This window comes from Prionailurus viverrinus, chromosome D3 (assembly GCF_022837055.1).
Source record: "Prionailurus viverrinus isolate Anna chromosome D3, UM_Priviv_1.0, whole genome shotgun sequence".
Classification (NCBI taxonomy): Eukaryota; Metazoa; Chordata; class Mammalia; order Carnivora; family Felidae; genus Prionailurus; species Prionailurus viverrinus.
The window spans coordinates 73,615,547-73,631,579 of record NC_062572.1 but is presented as its reverse complement, the minus strand read 5'-3'; the positions used below and the strand labels follow the sequence as shown (position 1 = coordinate 73,631,579).

General features: G+C 35.0%; 1 protein-coding gene across 1 annotated transcript in view; it reads right to left on the bottom strand.

The window, feature by feature from the left end:
- DCC (DCC netrin 1 receptor) overlaps positions 1-16,033 on the bottom strand; it is a 1,137,854-nt gene that overhangs the window by 443,710 nt on the left and 678,111 nt on the right. The window lies entirely within an intron of this gene.

Genomic DNA, 16,033 nt, shown 5'->3' with positions numbered 1-16,033 from the left:
TGCATGCTTGTGTGTGTGTGTGTGTGTGTGTGTGTGTGTGTGTGTGTGTGTATACAAATATTTGTATATATATGTATATGTTTGTATATATCTATCTAGTGAGTGGGGGTGGAAGGAAGAGTAGAATAGGAATCAAACAGTATAGAAGAAGAGAAAAGGAAGATAGGAGAATTTTAAATCTATACTCAACAAAAACAAAGGAAAGAGAAGTTTCAAGAACCCACATGATGGGACCAGATCTTCCAAAGCGGATCATAGCGAATCTTCAAAACCTTCTGTTTTATTGATTAATAAAATATAGTGACTCTGATTAGTTAATGGAATAATTTGACTTAAGTATATAATTATAATTGTAAAACAATAAACACCAAGGATGCCTCAATGTTTTTTTCCTACTTCCAAATATGTACATGAGTCACTATCTATGATCTGTGATTTTCTCTTATTCCTTAGGCTTTCAGCATTACACTGGATACCTCGTCCTCCCTGGCTGTCTTAATACCTTCATTTCTATATCAGGTTTTCCAAATTTCACCATAAACCAGACAGTAAATGAGGAAGAAAAAGTAGCTTCCCTCATTTAGATGGGAAAGTTGAAACACGAAACAATACCACACCATCAGAAATGGGTCTAACTTTCACGTTTTCTGAAAATATACTGTCTAACTTGCGCAGCGTTGCCAGTCATGAGTAATTTTGTGGTAAGAACAAGGGCTAATGATTTCTTTTCATATCTCAATGCCTGTCACAGAGCCTCATCCCCAGCACACACTCAGCAAAGATCTGCTGACGATGCTTATAAGAACTCAAACAATAAAATACACACTTTCCCTTTTGCTGTGGCAATATTAGTATAAGATGATGAGGAGGAGTTTTGACAATGTCATGTAAACTACATAGCTAACAAAATATTATTTTATTGTCGTGGAAAATAAAACATCAATGAATCATGAGAAAAAAAAAGAACAAAGAATTGGTTAACTGGAGAAAGGACTAAGTATTTGTTATATTGGATACCTTTTCAAAATATTCCTAAAATTCTTCCTCGTTTGAGAAAAAGGAATTAAAATAAATATAGAATTCAGGAGACAGTTTTGAAAAGGTCTAAATAAAAAAGGCTAGGTTGGATTAGAAATTACATAAAAGTTTTTCAATCTTGCTTTAAATAATGCATAACCAAACTGCTACCTGTTTTCCTGAAGCTACTGTCCACATATCCCTTACAAAAATCCTCGGTTTTAATTTAACAATCCTACCTGGTCCTTTTCTAACCCATCTTTGTTCATTGTGTTTTCTCTTCCTGAACTGTTTTTCATTTTGTCTTAGAGTGCAGACATCCTACCTATCCGTGAACCCACTTCTCCAAAAGCGTCACCTTAATTTTTCTTTTTGTAAAATTTTATCTCCTTTTAGAAACCCCAGTGGTATTTATTTTGGCTAATTTTATGGCACTTTGATATGGTTACTTAGCAACAGTTTGTAACTTGTTAGGGGAAGACGCTCTGTCATGCTAACATCAATTCAACCTATTGTTTAATATATTTTTGATGATGACACTATTCTGGGAGAGAGTGAACAAAAGAAGTTTACCCACTTTTTTTCTCTTCTTATTTGATCCCTTTGTCTTTCTCTGTTGATGACCAAACTAGAATCTGCTGCCTGGAATTTAGGATCACAGCACTGGAGTTGTATATTCTCAACATAAAGTGCAACTGGGACGAAAGAAGGAATATGAATTATCAGTCGCTGTGGGTATGTGTCATCAGCATTTTCTGATCATGGATCCTTGCCTGGAATTACATTCCTCAGAGGATACAATTTCTATTTATTCTCTAAAGGGCAACTCAAATACTCCTTTTCCCATGACATTTTGTCTTTTGTGAATCGGACAATGGATTTTCCTGCTTCTTGTAGTGCTCTCTCTCTGTGCCCAGTTTTTATACCACTTATTGTTTTACGATATATTTTACATGTATCATTATTTACCAACCACAAAATGGATTCTTAGAGATGGTATCTGAAGCATATGCTCTCTCTTTTAATGTCAATATTATGCAATAACCCCTCCCTTCCACCCTCGTGGAAGGAATAATTTTACTTTATTTGGTGGGTAGCAATTTCTTAATGATTAATAAAAATGGAGTACTGTGAATTTGCAACTTTATCAAATAGTGCCATTTACATAGTACTAATCTATTAATGCATTAATTATTAATCCATTAATCCTGAGAATTGCATACAAGGCTACAACAATTTCAGGCAAGATACTGATTTTAGTTATACTGTCTTTGAGTAGAATAAAATTCATGACCAGAAATAAATTACTCAAATTTCCCTCAGATGTTAGTTTCTCAGGATCTTCTAAAGTACTTACAGTACATATATAAAAAAATATTTTTATTAGGTGGCTGAGGGAATAAGGAATAATGACCCAGAGTGTCTAATAAGCAACAGAAATATGGAAAAAAATATGATTTGTTATTGAAAGTGTTTATCATACTTCAAAATGACTAATACTTGAGAAAATCCTCTATCCTGAAATCGTTAGACTTGTATAACTAAATTATATTTTGAAAATTTTTTTGTTTATTTATTTTTGAAAGAGAGACAGAGTGTGAGAAGGGGAGGGGCAGAGAGAGACATAGATACAGAATCCAAAGCAGGCTTGGGGCTCCAAACCATCAGCACAGAGCCTGATGAGGGGCTCAAACACATGAACTGCGAGATCATCACCTGAGCCAAAGTTGGACGCTTAACTGACTGAGCCACCCAGGAGACCCAATAACTAGATCTTAAATTTGAGTAAAAGTTTTCTGTAAATTTACTTGGTTTCCTCCTAAGAGTTTCTATGCTATGACTTGTCATTTAAATTTTGTAGAGGAAAATTTCTTTTTATAGTATCAACCTCAAAGTCATCACCAATAAACTAAACAGCATTTTGATTTTTATTTCATATAATAGATGCCTCATAAGTATTTTCAGGAATGTCCCATATCACTCCTTAATCTTTAGCCTTGGCTTCTAGTATTTTTATTTTTAGATAAGTTATTTGGCTATTCTTTTTCTGTTGTTTAGGTATGTAATAAAATTACCTTGATTTTGAGAAGATTCTCTACATTCTAAAGATTTACCATAACTCTGAAATTGCAGATAATGCATTTTCAAAGTTTGTTTTGAGAAAGAGAGACAGACAGACAGGCAGACAGAGAGGGGTTGAGCTGGGGAGAGGCAGAGGGAGAGAGCAAATCCCAAGTCAGCTCCATGCTGTCAGCACAGAGCCTCATCCCAGCAGGGCTCATCCCAGAAACTGTGAGATTATGAGTTGAGCTAAACTCAAGATTTGGAAACTTAAATGACAGAGCCACCCAGGTGCCCCAAGAATGCATTTGTAAAGCCAGGCATGTGGTTTAAATAAACACTACGCAGCACAAATTACTTGGTGAATGACAAAAAATAATCGAGGAAAAAAACAGATCGGTGAGACTTTATTAGGAGGAAAATAAAAATTAGCATCATCCTTGAGTGGCTGCATTTCCACTCTGAGAACACTGGACAGTCAGCTAAGTTTCCCTGGAGCCAAACAGCTCTCTCCAGTGTTCCCAGGCCCTTTGAAGTTAGTTAATTTGTCCTTGAAATAGTGGGCATAACCCCTTCAGTCTTCTCTTAAATGCAAATATTTGAAGAGGCAGACCACACCAAATGTCTAACAACAAATCAGACTACTTCAGTATCCAAAACAAATAGGCTCTTTGAAGTGCCTATTACAATTGTATCAACAGATAATTTCACTTAAGGACCCATACTTTCATATGTAATTACATTCAGATTACTACAAAAGAGGTAGATTACTACAAAAGAGGCCAGATTGAATGCAGGTTTAGAGATAACATATCCTAGCAGGGGAGGGGAAATAATCTATCAATTCAGGCTTTCATGTTAAGTCCCTCAGAAAAATCCGAGTTTTATAGAATAATGTTTCTAAAAGGACTACCCAATTTATAGATTAGAAATTGTTTTCCTATTCCATAGTTTTAATTCTTCTTGCACTAACTTTTGTTGCCAGTTACTTTCTTTCAGCTAACTTGATCTTTAAACGCATAATCCTCCTTCTCCTTTTTTAACAAGGAGCTATGTGATGTATCTCAGCCCAATTCAACACTTCTATCCAGGTCTTTTCTTATGTGACAAGAGACTTGAAATCTGCTGAATATTGCTCTCTAGTTTGCGTTTTCCTTCCTACACATCTGTCCTCCCCCATAGGACTGGGTGTTGAGATTTGCATTTCATTTTCTATTTAAGTTGTCTCTCACACATACCTGTCTGTACTCTCCTAAAAAATTTAGGTTGGTTTCTAACCTTAAATGACTAGAAGGTTTTCTGCATTGGAAACAAAAGCACACTTGAGCTTTAACTATTAATATTGACTGGGGTTCCCACTCTGGAAAAAAAGGGTTTTTAAGCTATAGATTTTCTTCTTAGCATTTTCCATTTTAAGAAATATTTCAATCTAGTGCATCAGTGATCATTTCCACAGAGAGACAGAGAGAAAGGGCGGCAGGGAATGGAGAGATAGGTAGGCAGGTTTGGGTTCTTTTAACAACTGCTAGAATGAACATTACCTTTTTTATTTTTCTGACTAAGCCTAAGTGGTATATTTAATTATACATATGGCATGTTTAATTATATATATAAATATATATATTTTATATATAATATATATTATAAATATATAAAATAAAAAAAATATATAATATATAGTTATATAATATAAAATTATATAAAATCTATATAAAATATATAAAATCTATATATATAGATATATATAAATGATATATTTACTTATATTTACTTATATTTATATTTACTTATAAATATATACATATATATATAAATATAGATGATATATTTACTTCTGTGTGACACTATATATGTATGTATGTATATCTATATCTATATCTATATCTATATCTATATCTATATCTATATCTATATCTATATCTATATATCTATACACTAAACACTAAACACTAACTGACCAAAAACAACCAGCAGATGAAACAACAATTTCTTCCATTGTGGCATCAATCTGACTGTGAATCCACTAAGCTACTAGCTTCTTAAGAATGGGGACTGCCTTACCAACTCTGTGTCCTCAAGGACAAGCATGGGATAGGTGCAAATAAGCATTATTTAGGCTTGGGTGTGGCTCAGGCTTAATAGGACAACCCCCTGGCATTCATTCATTTTCTGGCTGCAACTGAGTAATAGCTATGAAAAATCTAGATGAGGAACAACATTTAAGACATAAGAGTATACTTTTCTTCAAAGTTTATTACAATAGGACATTAGAAGCATCAACTATAAGCTATTCTGCTGTAGCTGGCAAAGACACTATTTTCATCACCTTAGAGAAATGAAAACTTAGACCTTTTGCTTTCATTTTCTACACCATCAGTACTTCTCATCGTGAACACAATACACCAAAAAATTTCTCCTCCTACCTAAAAATTCTGGTCTGCCTGCTGTGGGGGATGAAGAACACCTTATCTTCAACCTTTACTTTAGAGTCCTTTATATATGCTTGGCAATTATTTTCTCTCTCTCCTCACAATTTTCTTTATCCAGACAAATAATCCCATTACCCTTCCTCCGTTCCAGCTCTTCCTGCAATCATGGTTCCTTCTCTATAAATCCAGACTGAGTTTTCCATTTCTTCTTTAGTTGTGGAGCCTACGACCAAATTGGTAGATGATGTTGTGAGGCTCAAACCAGTGCTGAAAATAATGAGAAGATTACCTCAAGGTCCCAATCTATATGCTTACTGATGTTACTGCCATGCCTTTGGAATGATTTGTGTGCTATCAATCAAGCCTTCTGTAGATACTGGCAACTCTCCAATAATTAAGTTTGTGTGTATAGACACACATACATAAAAACATGTATGGGTATGTATATGTAAATATAAATATATATTTTAATATATGTATTTCTATATATTCGTATATATTTGTGTTCCCAGGAACTTCTACATAAACAATATCATCACAGAGAATACCATTTTAAAATGTCTTGTATATACATAAACACATAAAATTATACATCTACATATATATAATTTATAAACATCCTTGTCAATTTTTAATTTTAGTTATGAAGGAAATAAAAACATGTTGACAAGATAAAATGTTAATTCACATGTGTTGTATGATGACAGAAGTAATAAATATATAAACTAGGTTATCCAGTTCCAACACTGCATCCTGACAGGAATCTTAGAGCTATCATTTTTCCCTCGGTTAAATGTTTTCTAGCTTTCTTGGTATTTGAGAGTAAAAGATGTAGGTATTTTAAAAGTCTAAAAAAATGTTTCTGACATGCATGAGAACTATTTCTATGTATTTTCAAATGTACTCTGAAGAGTTACAATAAATTACAGAAGAAAAATTATTTTTCAAGTTGCTTGTTAGTTGTAGATATTCAGTGAGGGAATCTTTCAACACCTTCAACTGAGAAAATGATGGATTCTGACACATAACTAATTTCTCGCCCCCAAAACCTAATGAAATAAGCTTAAGTCCCAGAGCACACTCGTGCACGTACATAAATATCAACAACAAATAAAAAAAAAAAAAGAAAGCATAGTTAAATGAAAAAAAAAATCAAAACAGACATTTCTGGAACAGAGCAGAAAGGCAGATTAGGATTGAATTCCTTACTGTTTTTAGCCCCAGAAACAACTCTGAACTTTGGGGAAAAGCCTAGGAATTCTCAATAATACCTCCAAATCTGAATCAGTGCAAAACCTGTGAATACAGCCTTATGCTTCTCCTTTTCTGAGAGAGGAGGATTGTCCTCCTGGAGGACAGCTGGAGGGCTGTTGAAGTGATACACAGGAGATGGAGGTGACTAAGGTGAAGACTCTTCAGCTAACAGTGAGCTGAAGACTTGGCCGGAAACCTAAGGACCAGGCCTTCCGCGTTGTAAGGGAACAGGAACAGCATCAGCCATAGTATGTTGCTTCAATTGCACTCACTCCCTAATCATTCCCCTTGGTTCTTAAAAAGAGCACAAAACCTCAAATCTCCAGCCTTCAAACTGGAGTCCAGAGGGGTAAGGCAGGGTGGTAAATAAGTCTACATGTAATTTGTACTGTATTAGAGCAAATGATTTCTGGACAGAGCTACCCATGCATGAGCTTGTACATAAGAAATATGGAAATGCTACAGCCAACAATAATGCGAGACAGACACAGAGACATAGAGATGGAGAGAAAGGTGGTTGGGTAAAAGGAGAGAGAAAAACAAAGCTCCCTACTGAGAAGAGAATATAAGGACAGGAATGGAAGGAAATTGCTCAAGTTGCTTTATACAATGGCTTCATGGAATATGAAAATTAATTCAATATAACTAGAGGCCAAAGACTAGATGATAAAATGGCAGAACGAAACAAAAAGGGAGATAGTGGAACTAAAGAAACAAAGCAAGGACCAAACAACATCATTAGAGACTGGCGCCAATACATACATTAAAAAGTACAAATAACATAATCAACACTACTAAAAATCAAGTTACCAACATACAGGAGATCTGAGATAATCACAGTGAATGTAGATGAAAAAAGCCAAGGGTCTAAAATAACACAAAGCTCATATAGAAAAAGGAGAAGCAGAAATGATCCAATAAGGTAACTGGAGTTCTGATGTAGCAATCCCAAAAATGTACACATTCAAAGCCCACAAAAGATATACTTAAAGATAAAATAATAGAACATTTTCCTTGAAAAATAAATCTGAATTTTCAGATTCAAAGTCTTTACCATGTTCCTAGGAAATTAAATACATAATTCCTGATAGTGAGACATCTCATTTGGGCTACTGATTCTGGAGGATAAAGTAATATCTGAACATCCAGACAGAAAAATAAAAATCAAATCATTCTATATGAGGTAAGGGGGAATCAGACTCCCATATATCCAATGTAGCAGAAGACAACGGAGCAATATTACCCAAGAGTATTATACATGAGCCTTTCTATATAAAGCCACGTTCTCAGTTATGAAGGTACTCAGAAAATACAGCCCTTTCTAAAGTAAGTCTGACAACAAAATCCAGGCAATTAAAAGTACCATCAAAATAAAAAGTTAGACAACCATGATGAATGTGATGAGTATTGACAACATCTCTATACAGAAATAAAATAAACACAATGAAACTATGGTTACTGACAAGAATTCAATTGTTATAACCTGAACAGGAGACAACTAGCACTGTAACAACCAAAATCAGAGGGTGGGGAATGAGACGGATGAGTGAGGATGCTAACCCCGCTGTGAAGAAGTGCTGTCTTGATGGCAGGAATTTAAACTGTTCTGCACTGAAATAAAACATGAACTTACAAAGACTAAAAATAGTATCTACAGCTGCATCACACTGTCATAAATGTATTTCTACCTAGCAACTAGTCCTGTACATAGAAGGCTATATGGGATACTGAGAGTTAGGGAGATTTTTTAATTCAGATAGGTTATTTTCACAAAGTTTAAAAAGTGAATTTTTTTTCCAAAACAATTTTTTTTAAAAGACTCTGGAAGAAAAATTTTAAGACATTATAGTGGTTATGGAGGTATGTATATATCTTCTTTCCTTGTTAAAAATTTCTCTTCCTTCCTTCCTTCCTTCCTTCTTTCCTTCCTTCATTTATTTAATTCTTTTTTTAGTAGGTTTCAGCCCAGTGCAGAGTCCAATGTGGGGCTTGAACTCATGACCCTGAGATCAAGACCTGAACTGAGATAAAAAGAGTCAGACACTTAACTGACTGACTCACCCAGGCACCTCTAATTGTTAAAAATTCCTAATGATTAAAAAAGGTGACTCAAAATCTATTTTCAGGAGGTGCCTAGGTGGCTCATGTCAGTTAAGCATCCAGTTCTTGATTTCAGCTCAGGTCATGATCCTACCATCCTGGGATCAGCCGTGCATCAGGCTCTGCACTTGGTGTGAAGCCTGCTTGGATCCTCTTTCTCTCCCTCTACCCCTGTCTGTCTTTCCCCCTCATGCATACTCTCTCTCTTTCTCTCAAAATAAATAAATAAATAAACATTAAAAACATTCTATCTTCAGAAGGACTCACTACTATCGCTTTAAATAGAAGAACCCACTGGCAATTCTCTTTAAGTTTATTTTTATTTATTTTGAGAAAGATACAGAGGGAAAGTAGGGGAGGGGCAGAGAGAGAAGGAGAGAGAATCCTCCACAGTGCCAACAAAGAGCCCGATGCCAGGCTTGAACTCATGAACCGTGAGATCATGACAAAATCAAGAGTCAGTCGCATAACCAACTGAGCCACCCAGGCACCCCCCACTGGAAATTCTAAGAGCTTTCATAAATAGTACACATGATAATCACATTTACTCTCTGTCTTTTTTTTTCTTTAAAGTCGTACTTCTCCACTGGGGCTTAGAAGAACTTCAGAGGAACTTGTTGCTGGTGACAAGACCACATCAACTAACTCTTGAGGAAATCATAGGGAGGAAAGAGCAATGCAAAGTTTTCTACCACAAATTTGCTGAAGGGAGACTATTTACAGGATGACCCATGAAAACTGCTGTATGACAGCAAGAACAGTCAGGAACTCTGACTCCTGGCTCTGGTCCCACTGTAGGGACATATGGACACTCAGCAATTAACTGAACTTTTGTTGACTTCAGTTTCTCACTCTGAAAATTTAGAGGATTGAATGGAATCTCTATTTTCAAATTCTCTGAAATTCCTTCAAGTGTTACTGGGGAGGGGATGGCTGTGAAGTTACTCCCCACCCCTGTAAAACCTTCAAGGAAAAGACCTCCAGGTTGACCAACAGTAAATGTGGAGCTTCTGTATTGACTGAAAGCTGCATGAGAATATTCTCTGCTGCTAAAACAAAGTAAATTATCCCCAAGCTTTTTTTCAGCCTTAAAATTTTGTGAGTCTAACATGAGAGTATATATGGCTAGTCCAATGCTGTTCAGCATGAACAGTTTATATAGAGTTGATTTAGCAAAGAAAGAACAAGGAAAATAAAGTTGTCAGTTTGCTTTTTATTCTGCCACTAAAATAATATTTGGCTAGCATTAATGCATTGCTTGAAACAATAAATACCAATCTAAGCATCTCATAAAAATCACAGGAAGTGACTCAAAGGCAGGTCAAGGGTAATTAGTTCAATGCCTTGCTGCAAAATGACAGTATTCCTTTCATACTAACACTTAGAAATGACTTACTTTTAAGATTACTTGGTAAAAGAGTACTTCCAGCATTGATTATATTCTAATTTTGAGACTCTATCTGCTTTTTTCAGTCCTGCATTTTGGCCTCAAGAGACAGCTATCTCCCTACAGATAAGACCAAACTTCATGGTAATTTCATTTATAAAGATAAGCGTGGATATCAGAAACCATGGAAAAAGCGTGTGTGTGTGTGTGTGTGTGTGTGTGTGTGTGTGTGTGTGTGTGTTTTAAGATGTATAAAATCCTTCCACAGACAACCCATGTAAACTGGAATGCCTTCTTGCACAGTGAATGGAAATATTCTGTTTGAACATTTTGCCCGATACTTAAATAACAAAGAAGGAATGCTTACTAAAGTCTGTGTACAATTCCTAATGCTAAGTTGGATTTAAAAACTTGGATTTCATAAAATTCATCTCAGTTGGAAAGAACTGTTATCAAATATTAAAATACAATGTATTAAGGGCAAATGATAAAGGCATGCATTAGAATAAAAACAGCAAAATCTACTACATATTTAACAGCAGTTTATATTAAAGGGATCTAGGAATTTTGTTGACTGGTAAGAATTCTAATCTTAGGAACCCTGCCCTGGGTCTTAACACTTTATGCAAGTTACCCTGCATACTATAAAAAAATACACACATGCATGTGCACATGTATGTGAACGTGCATGTTAAAAAATATTTACCAGCTTTGTCACTGGGATCTGGCAGTCAGTGCTGGCACAGAACAATTCATTACCCTAAACATCCTCTCCTGTGACTAATATTTTTCAAACCTCAGGAAAGTACTTCTTCATTGCCTCCCCTCTGCTCACCAAATATAAGGGCCAAATGTAAGGCTAAGAAGTGCTGTGCTTCTACATTTTTGTCCTTGCATTTCATAGTAAAATCTTGTTGCACACAAAAGCTCACTGGGAAATGGCTGAAAAGCAAAGCTTGAGAAAATATTTTATGGTATTTTTCAAATATTACAGAATCCTTCCTATCTCTTCTCATTCCCAGAAGTATTTGCATTTCTTACCATATGATTCATTAATTAAAAGCAAAATGGTTATTAGAAAGGTTATAATTCATCCATTGATTCTGATTACAATATATATGTGTGTGTGTGTGTGTGTGTGTGTGTGTGCATGCACTTTTCAGAAGCTTTTAAAAAAAGTTCTTGGTATATTTTCATGGTTCTCATTTTATTTTTGCATATACATTTAATTCCTGTTCATATGACAAACACAGAAAGTCATACAAATAAACACAAGCCTTTACTTCATGATTTTATATATATATGTGTATATATATATAAAACATAATAACATATATATCACGTATATAATAACATATATCTCACATATATAGTAACACACACACACATACACACACACACACACACACACACAAACAGCTACAAATGTCTATGTACTATAGCCAGATACATGGCCTTGAATGTTTTTACACTTATTGATATGCCTATAACAAAAGTACAACCTGAAATCTGAACATTCTGCTTTTATGTGCATATTTTTAAAAAGCAGGTACAAAATCTCTGCATTGTGCTGAAAGCAAACATACCAAGTTACAAGTCAAGTTATAAGTTACATAGAAGGAGCCATTTTTTAATTTGCTTTTGCTTTTTCAATAAACCCAAACTTCAGGTAGAGTAGAAATGTAGGCTATGAGTACCTTGAGAATAGAACTGCGCCTAATTATTTAATAATTTATATTCTAAAACTTAATGAGTTCTGAATAAATGCTGATTTAATTGATTGATTGATTGATGGGAGCTATAAAGTATCTTAGAGATCTAATTCCAATTCCTTATATTTTACAGAGGAGAAATTAAGGATAAATGAAATTTCTATGGCATAACACAGCTCGTGAGTACCAAAATCAATATTAGAACCCAAGCTTCCTCAATTCTAACTAATGGCCTTTCCTTTTCCCAAACTACATCTAAAAATACATATGAATTACTAACTCAATTTCACTGCTGGCAGTAAGTCTGTTCAAACTTTCTATTTCTTCCTGCTTCCGTTTTGGTAGGCAACATTTCTAGGAATTTATAGGTTATCCACTTTGTTGGCATGGCATGTGATTTTTATAATCTCATCATATTCTGTATTTCTGTGTTGACAGTTGTTATTTCTCCTCTTTCATTTGTGATTTTATTTGAGTCCTCTTTCTCTCTCTCTTTTTCTGTTTTTGGATGAGACTGGCTGGAGGTTTATCAATTTTTTTGATCTTTTCAAAGAACCAAGTCCAGGTTTCGTTGATCTATTTTATTTTTTGTTTTTGGTTTCATATCATTTATTTTTTTTAATTTGTTTTTAACATTTATTCATTTTTGAGAGACAGAGACAGAGAGTGAGTGGGAGTGGGGCAGAGAGAGAGGGAGACACAGGATCCAAGGTAGGTCCAGGCTCTGAGCTGTCAGCACAGAGCCCAATGCAGGGCTCGAACTCACTGATCATGAGATCATGACTTGAGCTGAAGTTGGATGTCTGAGCCATCCAGGCACCCCAGTTTCTATACCAGTTATTTCTGCTCTAATCTTTATTATGTACTTTCTTCCTTCTGCTGGTTTTGGGTTTTGTTTGTCTTTTTTGTTTGTTTGTTTGTTTGTTTGTTTTTTGTCTAGCTCCTTTAGGTGTAAGGTTAGGTTGTTTATTTGACATTTTTCTTCCTTCTTGAGGTAGCCCTGTATTGCTATACACTTCCCTCTTAGAACTACTTTTGCTGCATCTCAGGGATTCTGTAGCCTTGTATTTTCATTTGCATTTGTCTCCATGTAATTTTTTTTCTTTGTTGTTTTGGTTGTTCCATTCATTGTTTAACAGCATGTTATTTAACTTCCATGTAATTTGGGTTTTTTTTTTTTCCCCAGATTTTTTTTTCTTTCTTTCTCTTTCTTTCTTTCTTTCTTTCTTTCTTTCTTTCTTTCTTTTTCTTCTTCTTCTTCTTCTTCTTCTTCTTCTTCTTCTTCTTCAACATTTATTTATTTTTGAGAGAGAGTCAGAGCATGAGCAGGGGAAGGGCAGAGAGAGAGGGAGGCACAGAATCTGAATCAGACTTCAGGCTCCGAGCTATCAGCACAGAGCCTGATGCAGGACTTGAACTCAGGAACTGTGAGATCATGACCTGAGCTGAAGTTGGACGCTCAACCGACTGAGCCACCCAGGTACCCCCCGGATTTTTGTCTTGTGATGAATCTCTAGTTTCATAGCTTTGGGGTCAGAAAAGATGTATGGTATGACACTGATCTTGAATTTGTTGAGACTTGTTTTGTGATACAATATGTGATATATCCTGGAAAATGTTTCATATGCACTTGAATAGAATGTGTAATCTGTTCTTTCAGAATTGAGTGTTCTGAATATATTTATTAAATCTATCTGATCTAGTATGTCAAAGTCATTTTTTCCTGTTGGTTTTCTGTTTGGATGATCCGTCCATTGATGTGGGGTATTAAAGTCCCCTACTATTAGCTCCTTTAAGCTTTATTAGTTCCTGTTGTGCTTATTATTAACTGTGTTATGTATTTGGGTGTTCTCATGTTGCGTGCATAAATATTTGCAGTTGTGTCTTCTTGTTGGATTGACCACATTATTATTAAATAGTACTCTTCTTTTTTTTTGTTACAGTCTTTGTTTTAAAGTCTATTTTATCTGATATAAGTACTGCTACCCCTGTTTTCTTTTGACATCCATCTTCAATGATAAATGTTTCTCTATCCCTTCAGCTTCAGTCCAGATGTGTGTTTAGGTCTGAGATGCATCACTTGTAGATAGCATGATAAGTCTTATTTTTAAATCTATTTTGTAACCCTATCTCATCAAAAAAATCCCAACAAACAAAATCTAAAACCAGACTGCTTCACAGGTGAATTCTACCAAATGTTTAAAGAACAGTTAATACCCATTATTCTCAAACTGTTTCAAAAAATAGAAGATGAAGGAAAACTTCCAAATTCATTTTATGAGGGCAGCATTGCACTGACACCAAAACTAGATAAAAGAACCACAAAAAAAAAAAAAAAGAGGACCACAGGCCAATATCTTTGATAAACATATATATAAAAATACTCAACAAACATTAGCAAAGCAAATCCAACAATACATTGAGAAATCATTCAACACAATCAAGTGCGATTTATATCCAGGATCCAGTTGCAAATCAATGTTATACATCATCACATCAACAAGAGACAGGATAAAACCATATGATAATTTCAATAGATGCAGAAAAAGCATAAGACAAAGACCAACATCCAATCATGATAAAAATCCTCAACAAAGTACATTTAGAGAGAACATACCCCAACATAATAAAGGTCATGTATGAAAAACTCACAGCTAACATCATTTTTTAATGTTTTTATTTATTTTTGAGACAGAGAGAGACACAGCATGAGCAGAGGAGGGGCAGAGAGAGAGGGAGACACAGAATCTGAAGCAGGCTCCAGGCTCTGAGCTGTCAGCACAGAGCCCGACGTGGGGCTCGAACTCATGGACCGTGAGATCATGACCTGAGCCAAAGTCGGATGTTTAACTGACTGAGCCACCCAGGTGCCCCCTAACATCATCTTTAATGGGAGAAAAACAGAGAATTTTTCCCCTGAGGTCAGGAACAAGACAAGGATGTCTTACTCTCACCACTTTTATTCAGCATAGAACTGGAAATCCTAGCTACAGCAATTAGCCAACAAAAATAAATAAAAGCCATCTAAGTAAGTAAGCAAAAAGTAAAACTTTCACTGTTTGCAGATGACATGAATGTGTGTGTGTGTGTGTGTATCTCCATCCCAAAAGACTCCACCAAAAAAAAAAAAAAAACTACTAGAACTAATACATGGATTCAGTAAAGTCACAGGATACAAAAATAAATGTACAGAAATCTGTAGCATTTCTATATATTAATAATAAAGCAGCAGGGACAGAAATTAAGAAAACAATCCTATTTATAATTGCACCAAAAATAAGAAAATATTTGGTAATAAACTTAACCAAAGAGGTGAAAGACCTTTACTCTGAAAGCTGTAAGACATTGTTGAAAGAAATTAAAGATGACAGACAGAAATGGATTGAAGAAAAAATATTAAAATGTCTATACTATCCAAAACAATCTACACATTTAATGCAATCCCTACCAAAATACCAACGGCCTTTACCACAGAACTAGAACAAATAATCCTAAAATCTGTATGGAACCAAAAAATAAGCTGAATAGTCAAAGCAATCCTGTAAAAGAAAAACAAAACTGGAGGTATCACAATTCCAAACTTCAAGTTACATTACAAAGCTGTAGCAATAAAAACAGTATGGTACTGGCACAAAATTAAACACATAGAAAGTTGGAACACAATAGAGAGCATAGAAATAACCCCCCAATTATACAATCAATCTTTGATAAAGGAGGCAAGACTGTGCAATGGGAAAAAGATAATCTCTTCAACAATTAATGTCGAGGAAACTGGACAGTGGCATGCAATAGAATGAAAGTGAATCCCTTTTTACACCATATACAAAAATAAACTAAAAAATTAAGGACCTAAATGTGAGACCTGAAATAAAAATCCCAGAAGACAGGGCAGCTAGTAATTTCTCTGATATTGGCCAGAGCAATGTCTTTCTAGATATGTCTCTGGAGGCAAGTAAAACAAAATCAGAAATAAAGTATTGGGGCTACATTAAAATAAAGAACTTCTGCAGAGCAGAAGTAACCAACAACAAAACTAAGAGAACCTACTGAGTGGAAGATGATATGGGAGATAT